The 10,808-nt window shown below is 43.5% G+C and overlaps 1 protein-coding gene across 1 annotated transcript in view; it reads right to left on the minus strand.

The window, feature by feature from the left end:
- Positions 1-10,341, minus strand: part of RAP1B (RAP1B, member of RAS oncogene family) — a 33,867-nt gene extending 23,526 nt beyond the window's left edge. Inside the window, exon 1 of the mRNA XM_071552257.1 lies at positions 10,233-10,341. The gene's annotated coding sequence lies outside the window, so the exon portion shown is untranslated. The remainder of the gene's footprint in view (positions 1-10,232) is intronic.
- Between the last annotated feature and the right edge of the window lie 467 nt (positions 10,342-10,808).

Below are 10,808 nucleotides of genomic sequence, written 5' to 3' on the forward strand. Positions count from 1 at the left end.
TAAATTTTATTTTCAAGCCACAAAATGAGGTCAAAACAGCAGGACTACAACTAAGACACACCAGTTTCCAGAGTCAAGATACTTCTCTTGAAAAATGCACTTGTCCAGTTTGAAAGTTACTTCAAGAACAAGCTTGCCAGTTGGCTTCAGATACTCTTCTCTGGAAAAAGGGATCTTAATTTCTCTTGCAGAAGCAAGACCTGGCCTCAAATTCCATGAGGTATCTGCTTAACATCTGGCAATCCCAGCTCTACCTTGATTGTGACACTGGTTGCTGAACAGTAAAGCCTCGTATCAAGTTTCCTTCCACAGACATAAGCCAATGCTCAGATAAACTGCAATTTCGGGATCACCTGAATTTTTGTTACTCCTGTTTATTTTTATCCATAACCTACACATTATGTACACTCCTGGCAATGCCCAAGGAATCATAACTTGCACAGTCTTCACTATAAAAAGTGGTTTCAATTCAGGTTTGTTTAGATTACCAACATGTTTCATGGCACATATATAGAGATATTTCCATTATTATTTGATCTTTTGTTACTGGCCATTTAAAACCAGGTAGTGTAGGCCTTTTATGTACAAACCATCCTTCGACAGTACAATTTACAGTAATTCTATTACAAATCAGGTTGGTAGCCTGAGAGCAGTCTTACAAATTCCCATACCTCATTTTAATTAAGATTAGAAGTTTTATCTGTTAAACAGACACCGATTCTATGCAAATTGAGAATACTTGCTACTAGCATTCATTAACAGGAATAAAATTAGCTCTTCCATGATAAATGAACCATACCAGCAAAGTCCCTAGTAATTTTATCTCATGTCTCTTTTGACCTCTCAATCTATACATCCCTAATAGAAACATGGTATTTGAACATGAGCAGCAAGTGCCATGCAAAGTCATCAGAATTGTACCAAACTTCACCCACAGTTCTTTTTTTACAGCCTCAGACACGTGTCTTGAGGGTAAGTTGAAAAAGACACACACCAACAGCCAGCAACAACCACCATCTTCTGCCACGGAGTTTTGCAACCTCTGCAACAATGGAGGTGCAACCTTACCCACCCCTTTCACAGTTATAACTTCATTAGCTGAATCCACTGATGAAAATGAGTTTGTGAAAGGTCTGAAGTGCTTAACTGAAGTGAGAGAAACTTGTGCAGAACATCCTGTTGTTTATGGCAGTGAGGCAGCATCACCTTGAACTTAGGGCCAGTTGCTCCTCAGAGAATGTCCAATTCACAAGCACAGTTTAACTAAAAGATGACAACTGAAGTTGACCTTCACACCTCTTCCTATGTGGAGATGCACAGACAACTTGGTTTTTTCTGAGGCAACGACTAAAATGGCACAAGCTTCAGAAGAGCATATTTTAAAAAAAGAAAGAACAAAGAACAAACACAAACCAAACCCAAACAACAAAAAAACTGAACCCCACAAAAAACTCCACCCACTTAAAAAAAGCCCCCCCATACCCAGGAGCCCCCCTCTCCCTTCCCACAAAAAAACCAATCCAAAAATCAAACTAATAACCTGCACTAAAAGAAATCCTTGCTAATCCCAGCATGCAAAGCTGTGAACTGCCACAGCCCTGCATCTGCTTTGCCAGCAGCTGATGCATCTTAGCCCTCCAGAAGTCTCACTTGATGGGTCAGGAATTTCCAAGAGGGGGGGAAATCTGGAAGTTAGGAGCATAAACCCAAAGGCAAGCAATTCACACTTGCAGTGAATTGCAAGCCTGAGCTCACAGACACAAGGACACCTACAAAAAAAGGTGAATAATTTTAACCAAATAAATTTGAAGCACAGTCATCCCCACACCACTTTCTATTACATAGACTAGATCTCTGGGAGAGAGTTACTAAATTAATGAGAATTGAACTTGTTTAATCAGGTCTCCACAAGATTCTATTTGAATCTTCTGAGGATAACTCTAGTTCATGTTTAGACCATACTTTTTGATTCCTTTGCATCTTCAAAGCTTGCCATTTTCTGGCAAAACCTGTCATACCTCAAGACTCACTCTGCTCTAATCAAATTGCATTGGGTTTGCATGGCAAGGTTTGGGTAGCAGCATTGCTACATGTGTGGCTTCTGTGAGAAGCTGCCAGAAGCATTCCCCCGTCTTCACCCAGAGGGTGGTTGGGCACTGGAACAGGCTCCCCAGGGAAGTGGTCACTGCACCAAGCCTGACAGAGTTCAAGAAGTGTTTGGATGATACTCTTGGTCACATGGTGTGACTCTTGGGGATGGTCCTGTGCAGGGCCAGGGTCTGGACTCGATGATCCTTGAGGGTCCTTTCCAACTCAGAATATTCTGTGACTGATATTTTTTCTCTCCCATCCAGTTGAGGAGGGGAGTTATGGAGCAGCTTTGGTGGTCACCTGCTGTCCATCCACAACACAAATCAAACACATTCATAAGGCAACAGAAGATATCCAAAGGATACTTACAGTTAAAATTGGCTCCAGAGGTTTGGATGGGAAGACCTTTCTAAATACAAATCAGTATGGTCTTTTAAGAGTCATCAATTATTTAGGCTATGACAATCACTACAGCATTTGAAAAAGCATTACCCCTACATCCTTCAGCAGGTTAAATATATGCATCTCAAAACCATCTGCATTTTGGGCAAAGCCTAAGCAGAATGACCTTTTGGTCTATCCTGACTGTTCCAGTGAAACAAGTTTATCCTTCAAGAAACCAGTTCACCCAATGCATACTCTGTTCAGAGTGCTACAATCTAAGACTTTAACCTTCTGTAGCCAAGTCTGTGAACAGCTCCTTATTTTCACTTCTACTATCACAGTAGATTCAGCATTCAGCTTGGAAAAGAGGCTTCAGCTTCCTTCTTGGAAACTTACAGCACCAAGTTTGATTTCAAAAGTAATCTACTGGGAAACTAAGTAATGGAAGAATGGCATTACCTGCAAATACAAATATTTTCAAGTTGATATATTTGTCTTTGAAAAAAGTTTTTGCAAATTGCATCTTAAGATCTTGCCTCTGGTTAGATGCGGGACTAATCAGGAAGACTGCACATTGTTCAAAATGCTGGTTACTGCAATTAAACTAAGTTTAAGCATGCACTTAATGCTGCTTCTTCACTGGTTTCCTGGCTAAACAGGATCCAGATTTCTAGCAGAAAAGGAAGAGGTAGCATCAAGACTTCTTTGTTCTTCAGGAATAAAACTGTACAACCTACTTGATCTTTTCATTCCAGGCTTCACATAAAATATTCTTATTTTCTCACTTTTAATTCCTACTCACATTGATACAGCACTTTTCTTCTGAGACTACTCTTCAGAGTTTGATGAAAAGCAACATACAGATTAAAAGGATGACAAACACAAGCACACACAGTGGCCTAAAGCACTTAATTGTAAAGCCTCCTTTTCAGCTACTCAAGTCCTTGCAGAAGTTCAGTTACCACATTTAAGTCTCTGCGAGGTCTCTGGCTGAACCTCAATTTAGCCCTGGGCATTTCCTGAAATAAGAGGTGTATGGAGGACAGGAAAACAAAACAAGAGAGGATCATTAAATATATAATCCATGGACTTGCTCAAATATAAAGAAAGGTGCAAAGCTAACAGTAAAATAAGAACATACAATGATCATAGGTATAAGATAGCTATAATTCAGAAATGCTTGTCTCCCTCTCTAGTATTCAGATATAAAAAGCATGTAGAACATTTAACACCAAATATAAGAACATTTGAAGACCAAGCATCTAGTTAAAAAATTAGTTATGTATGCCTGTTTATTATATTATCACAGACTTCTAATAGCCTCCAAACTTACTCAATGCCCATGATGATTAAGCACCACGGTGTCTCTTCTTTGGTTAGATTCCCATCTAATCTTCTACTAAGTCAAAAAAGATATATCGAAAAATGGAAGAGTGATATTCTCCAGCATGACAGTCAGCTATTCTTGCCTCTTCCAGTGTTTCTTCTTGATGCCACAAGATTACTACAGTCTCTTAGATTCCATCAAGGCCTAAGATGACAACTTGGCACCAGTTTCTAGAAGCATGGCACAGTCTCAAATAACTGATGTCAGCAGAGGTTAGATTTTTGAACACAACATTTCACAGCCCACAAAGAACACTAGTCCAAGGCATCTCAAATTATATACTTGTTGATATAAAACTACCTTGGAGATTCATCTATGGATTGTATCATATTTGAGAATTCTGAAGGTGAGTTTACACTTGCCACAAACTCATTTCTGATGCTGCTCACTGTAAAACCCATGAAAACACATTGTATTTTCTGTACATTTCTAACAATATAAACGAGACAGTAAATAACAAAAGGACCATTTCCTCCTGGATGGGAGTAAAATCACCATACCCACACACTGCCTACTGCCCATCAAATCTCCATTTTAAAGTCAGAAGGGTCAGAGAAAGACAGGATGATATATCTTTATTCTTAAGAACTATACAAATATAACTCCAAAAGTGTAAGAGTCAAGAGTTTGCATGCCATATTAATTTATATGCTCTCCCAACCCAAAGAAAATCCTTCAACAACACTGTATGCAAAAATAAATTACATGAAGCCAAGCAGGCTATGTTTATGGGTCATCTTGTACATCAAGCTTTCAAAATGTTACCTTCTAAGGTAACTTCACAGTTAAAGATCACAGGAGGGTCACTGACTGCATCTTACAACCTGTAACAATCTACCATAACCACTTCATATTTGCAGGATTAATAAAAGAGGTTCATGCACAGTATGTCATTGGGTGCCTTTGAGCAAGCCCAAGCACAAAGCCCTGCACACAGAAAGGCCTGGACTGGAAAGGACCTAAAAGACGATGCAGTTCCACCAGTCATGGGAAGCGATACCACCCACTAGATCAGGTTGCTCAGGGCCCCATCCAGTCTGGCTTTTAACACTTCCAGAGATGAAGAATCCTCAACTTATAAATATATAAATCTAGTCCTAAAAGCTGTATTGCAGAGAGTAAGATTTTTAGGTAACTTCCACTTAAGATACTACTTGCTTTCCACATTCCAGTAAACCCTTCTCCATGCTCAGAAAAAAATAACAAACTTTGCAACTTTTCACTAGTCTTCTAACAAATCACTTTTTGGAGAAGTATTAGACCAGGTGTTACAGAAGTTTGACTAACTGCAAGCAAGGACTATACAATTGCACACCTTAACTATCACTATTGCCTGGGTTCTGATGCAGTGCAATCACTGCTCAGCTTGCTAGGCTCATCTCAAATAAAAAATACTGACTATACACAAAACCTCTAGAAAAATCAAAGTAGCTGGTCTGACTCTGCAACTGCTGAGAACACTTTTATTTCAGTAGTGCTAAAGTGCCACTCGTAGTAAGGCAGAGGTCCCTCCTTCTGTCTCCTCTACCTCCCCTCTGGAACTCCACTCAGGTAAGTCACAAGTATCTGCAGTTCATCTTTAACACAGATGTGGTGGTACTTTTTTTTCCCCTTCTTCCTGATATACAAAGCATGCCTTTAAGAAACTTTAATTCACTGCAAACAAAAAAAAGTGAAGGCACAATTGGTGAGGTTGCAGAAACAGAGACTGTGAGTGGAAAAAATAGGACAAGACTTCAAAAGCTAAGAAAACTAATACAGAGAAACAAAAAGAAACAGTTGCAGAGACTATCTGTTCACAAATTATTTCAGATTAACTGAAGATGAGGCTAGACAGCATACATTATTTGGGCAATAGATAGCAAATTGATTTGAGAAAAAGCTTTCGCCATCTAATGTCTCAAAAAGTTATGGAGTAAGGCATACTAATGGAAATATTGTTGAAATGCACACTGTCCTTTAATCCAGATTACCTACTGAAATTAGGTAATAATAACTGACTTAATAATAATTTAAAACAAGAGTAACATTCACTTCAGTGTCAACAAAGCTTTATGGAAAGAGCACATTCTCGTGCTATGAAAAAGAAATTTAACTACAGATCCTGCTTTAAGTTTGCCTTCAGTTATGAAAATAAACTCTTCTGATCCTGTTCAAGGCTGTCCAAAAATTTAATGATATAAATTTTCTCACAGCTCTGCAATTAAAGTTACACTGAAAATTATTTCATGCATGAGTAACAGCGGCACACAATATACTTTTTACATAAGACCTGGTCAAGTCATTCAGATTTAGCACACCTTCCTGTGTTGCAACAGCTGCAGGAATGATACCAAGTGATCTAAGAAAGTACAGATTTCCTAAAGAGAATCTCAAGCTGGAGAGAAACATGAGATGCTGCTTGTCTGCCACAGTATGCAAACACCAATCCATTAGAGTGGCTCGGCTGTCCTGCTCCTGCACTATGGCCTGGCCTTCCTCCCTCGGCCAGGAACGAACTAACCGCGTGGGCTGTACTTGGCAGTCTCTTCTAGTAGTTGCATAGCAGGGATTTACTTCAAATAACATCAAGTCCTTATAACTAGAGAGCTGACTGATACAGTGTACAAGATATTGCCAAATGTCTCCTCTTCTTCCTGGTTCACCTCTACAAAGTTTCTTTAACTCTGCAACACACATTCCTCTAGGGTCTTATACTGACTTTCACTCTACTGCTTCAGTAGTAAAAAAACACTGTTAAAACGCTGTTCTTGAAAAAAGAGCATCCTGAATAGCCAGAGGGCCTCCAAATCATTTTGTATTTCAAAAGTTCCCTAACACGCAGATTCCAAACTGGTGTTTACAGCCTTCCTCCCTTTCCTTGCTGCTAGAAGAGAGGAATATGCAGTCTGTCAGGAGCTCACAACAACACGCATAAGCAGGCACATAAAAATAAAAAAGCCTTTTTAATTTTTAGTTGTCCACTGTTTCTTTAGACATTCTAAAGCTTGACAGATGAGTTTCAAGTAAGAAACTGCTTTTGAAGGTAACCTCATTCAACTGCTCCGTGAAGAAAGTTTGTACCAGCAGACAAGCCTTTGACTTGTCCAAACAGTGTTTACCTACTACAAGCAAACTGCCAGAGCTTCATCAAAGTACTGTTACTACTATGCCTATCTCACTCCCCTTTCTCATGGCTGCCAGGCACCAAGGACAAGCCATACATTAGATGCTCTGAGATACGAAAGCTCTACTACAGTCAACTGTTAAACAACTTGGAAAACTCAGTCAACTTGAAAACAGGTCTCCTATTAATGGAACTCAAGTACAAAACCACTTCTTTTTTCCCTGCTTTATACAAGAATAGAAGCAGACCATCTTAACCATACCTGAGAAGGAAAACAAAGTTTGCCTTCAAATATGAAGGTGTGGTTACTGTAGATACTCTAATCTCTCGGAACAAGAAGGCTGTCTAAAATATCCCTCTGCCTGACCCAGATGCAACAGAACACAGCAGAAGCTGCCCCGACTCAGCAGGGATTCAGCACACTGACACCACACACTGCACTTCAGTCTGCTTTTGGATTTGTTCTGAGATAAAGGAGTGGCAGCGCTTGCAACCACAAGCTAAATACGAACTTCTGTTGCACAGGGCATGCTGAGTTTACATGCATCTGTTTACTAAGGGAGCAATTTTGATTAAAACTCACAACAACTCGAGCCTAACCTGAAGAACCCTCTCAAATGTCAGTGAAGTATCTGAGAGTCACCTAAGCATTACTTGGACAGACCAATTCATAAAGGATTCACCTACTCTCTCAGAATACACCCAAGGTCAACAGAGTGCCTGTTTATATCTTTAAGATATTCTTATCCTTAAGAGCACTGCTCTGTACCTAACCCTGAGCAGCCAGCAGAGCTCTCCAGATGACAGGATTGGCACTACAGCAGTAAGCATCAAGTACTCAAGTACTTCTGTGACTCCTGCACTTCCCACATCCCAGGTGATAGCTGGACAACTGTTTATTTTAGTTCTCTGTCACATTTACTGACTGTCGGATCACAACCTACAGTGTAGTCTTCAGCACACTTTGTTCCTCAGCCATACAAGTAATTTCTTTCTCCTTTTGTAGGCCCTCACCTAGATTCCCATCTGTTTGCCTCTGCTCCAGAAAGGCTCTCAATTAAAAAGACAGTCAGTTTTACTCTGCAAAACTAGCACAGCACAAAAAGAACTGTCATGGCTCACTTCAGATTTATTTTTGATGAACTGTCCTACAGCAGAGCTTTGGAACAAAACAGCACAATTTTAATTCCACTCAGAAAACTTATCTGGTGCATGCATGTGGTAAAACAAGCACAACGCACAGGTACAGACAGTAAAAAGACCACTGGGGTTTTTTAACCCCTAGATACAAGTTCTGTTTTTACACTTATAGTCTTTCAACTCTGCTTTGCAGATTATTTCACCCCCAGGCAGACAGGTGCTCCAAATCTGGTCACCTTTGCTGCAAAACAGATACATGGCACTTATATTGCAAAGCGCAACTCAACACTCAGTTACTTGGGTACAGATAATAATACAGTTTTACATTACAGCGCCAAGTTAAAACTGAAGTTCTTCATACCACTACAAGCATCCCTGAAAACACACAGGTACCAAAAAAACAGAACACTGCATCTAATTAGTTAGAAAGTTTATTTTTGCAAAGCCTTTGATGTGAACAGACAAGGTAACCCCCACTTTTCACTTAGGTATTTTTATCTAGAATAAAGTCTACAAGATAGACTTTGAGCAAGAGTAAAAAAAGATGTGATGAATAAAGAAAGTGAAAATACTCGACTGCAGCAAGTTTGGTTGGGTTTTTTTTCCCCTCCCAAAAGCTTGTAATTTTAATACAGAGGCAAGTTAAACAAAAGTATAATAATCTGATTAATGTTTAAAGTTTTCCATAGGAGAGAAGAGACCCTATCCAAAGGGAAATAAATTTATTTTTGAATGGCTGCTTTTTAAGGCAATGCAATTGTTTTTTTGCCTTTTAATTATAATGCATGAAAAAGAAGAGTGTTATTTGTCTCCTCTTTTGTAACAGTAATTTCAATATATACTTTACTGTCAAAGAGTACTGAAAAGTCTCTGTTGTATTTGTCATACACTATCTACACATCCACACTTGGGTAAGATGTAGTTGTTACATGCTTAAAATTACAAATTACACTGACCAAAGCATATAAGTGCAAGAACACACACATGACCTGTGTGATTTTCAAGCTGGGCATCTCTGACATATGCTCTCTCTTGCAACTTCATCACCTTATTATCATACCCCAAAACAGTATAGAAAAAGACTATTTTTTTTGTTTCATTTACCCTAAGCAGTCCAATCCATCCCTTTAAGATAGAAACAGGAGTAAGAACATGCTGTTCTTTTTTCGCAGAAAACCATGATTTCTTATTCTCTTTTGTATTCTGGGGCCAGTGTGAAAACAGTCGGACTTGGTCTGATTTTCCTCTCTGCAAACTTTGTTTTCCTTCCACCACTTCTTCACCAACTCAAACAGAAGGGTACCAGGTCCTCAGGCTTATATTAGACGGGTTTGGTGCAGGCACAGCCAGTCAAATTCTTCCATTTACTTTGACACGGGTGGTAGTGGAGCGCTTAGACCAGACAAGCATCCCTGTCATCATGCCCTTTCCAATTTGCGATAAGGCAGAGGGAAACTCGCTGGCCACGGCGCTGCCACCCCCGTCCCGCTCCGTGGCCGCCCCAGCCCGGCCGCGCCCGCCCCGCCCCGCCCGCACACACCGGCCGGAAACAGCGAGCGGCTTCTCTGCGGCGGCCGGACTAGGTGGAGCTCGGCTCGGACTTCCCGCTGACAACGCCGGCGGCCGCCGGGGACCGTCCCCTTCCCCGCCCGGGGCAGGGCAGGGCCGAACCGGGCGTCACCCACCCCTCCCTCCCCGCGGCCGTCCGGGCCCCACGTCGCGGCCCCGACCCGCGGGGTTACAACTTTCCGCTTCCGCTCCAACTTCTGCTCCGGGGACCGGCGGGCGGGGGCCGGCGGCCACAGGCAGGGCCGGGCCCTGGGCAGGGCCGGGCCGGGCCGGGCCGCAGCGGCTGCCCCGGGCCGCCCCGCTACCCCCACTCCCGCGGAGTCTCCCCGTGCCCGAGGCCGGACGCGGTGGAGGCTCCCGGTTCCTCCTCCGCCATGTTCCAGGCTGCTGCCCCTTCCCTCACAGCGCGCCGCTTCTCGCCGCCCCCTCCCAGCACCGCCGCCACCGCCACCGCCACCACCCCACCCCGCCCCGCCCCGCCACCTGTACCGGCGGCGCAGCGCCGCTCCCCGGCACAGCGGCCCAGCCCTGCCCTCACTGCCCGCCGCGACCCACCGGACAGCGTCTCCGCTCCCCCTCTGTGCCTCCTCCACCACCGCCTCCTCCACCTCCTCCTCCTCCCGGCCGATGCCGCCGCGCTGCGTTCCGCTCGCCGCCTGTGCCGGGGCGCGGCTCGGGCCGTCGCCGTGACGCCGCACGCCGGGGGCGGGCGGAGGGAAGGAAGGAGGAGTGACCCCGCCGTGCCGCCCCCCGCGCAGGCGCTCGGGTGCCCCGGCTCGGCCTCGCCTCCTCCCGGCCTCTGCCGCCCCGGAGAGAGGCGGCGGAGGCGGGGGCGGGAGCGAGACCGGGCCGGGGCCGGGGCGGCGAGTTCCCCCCTGGGTCGCCCCGTCCGTGTCCCCGGCTCGGGTCGGCCCCGTGTAGGAGCATATAATTAGCCTTGCTGGATGTCCATTGCCTGCAAATAATTACGGTGTTCCCCTTCGTTTATTTCAGTCCTAAATAATGCCACTTTTTTGTGTCCTGCGTGTCACTAGGACGGTCCCGTGGTGTACAGGAGAGCACTCTGAACTATGAATCCCAAGGGCCTGAGTTCGAGTCTCAGTGGGGACCGTTCCCTGGCAGTTCAATGCC

This window comes from Pithys albifrons, chromosome 3 (assembly GCF_047495875.1).
Source record: "Pithys albifrons albifrons isolate INPA30051 chromosome 3, PitAlb_v1, whole genome shotgun sequence".
Taxonomy (NCBI): domain Eukaryota; kingdom Metazoa; phylum Chordata; class Aves; order Passeriformes; family Thamnophilidae; genus Pithys; species Pithys albifrons.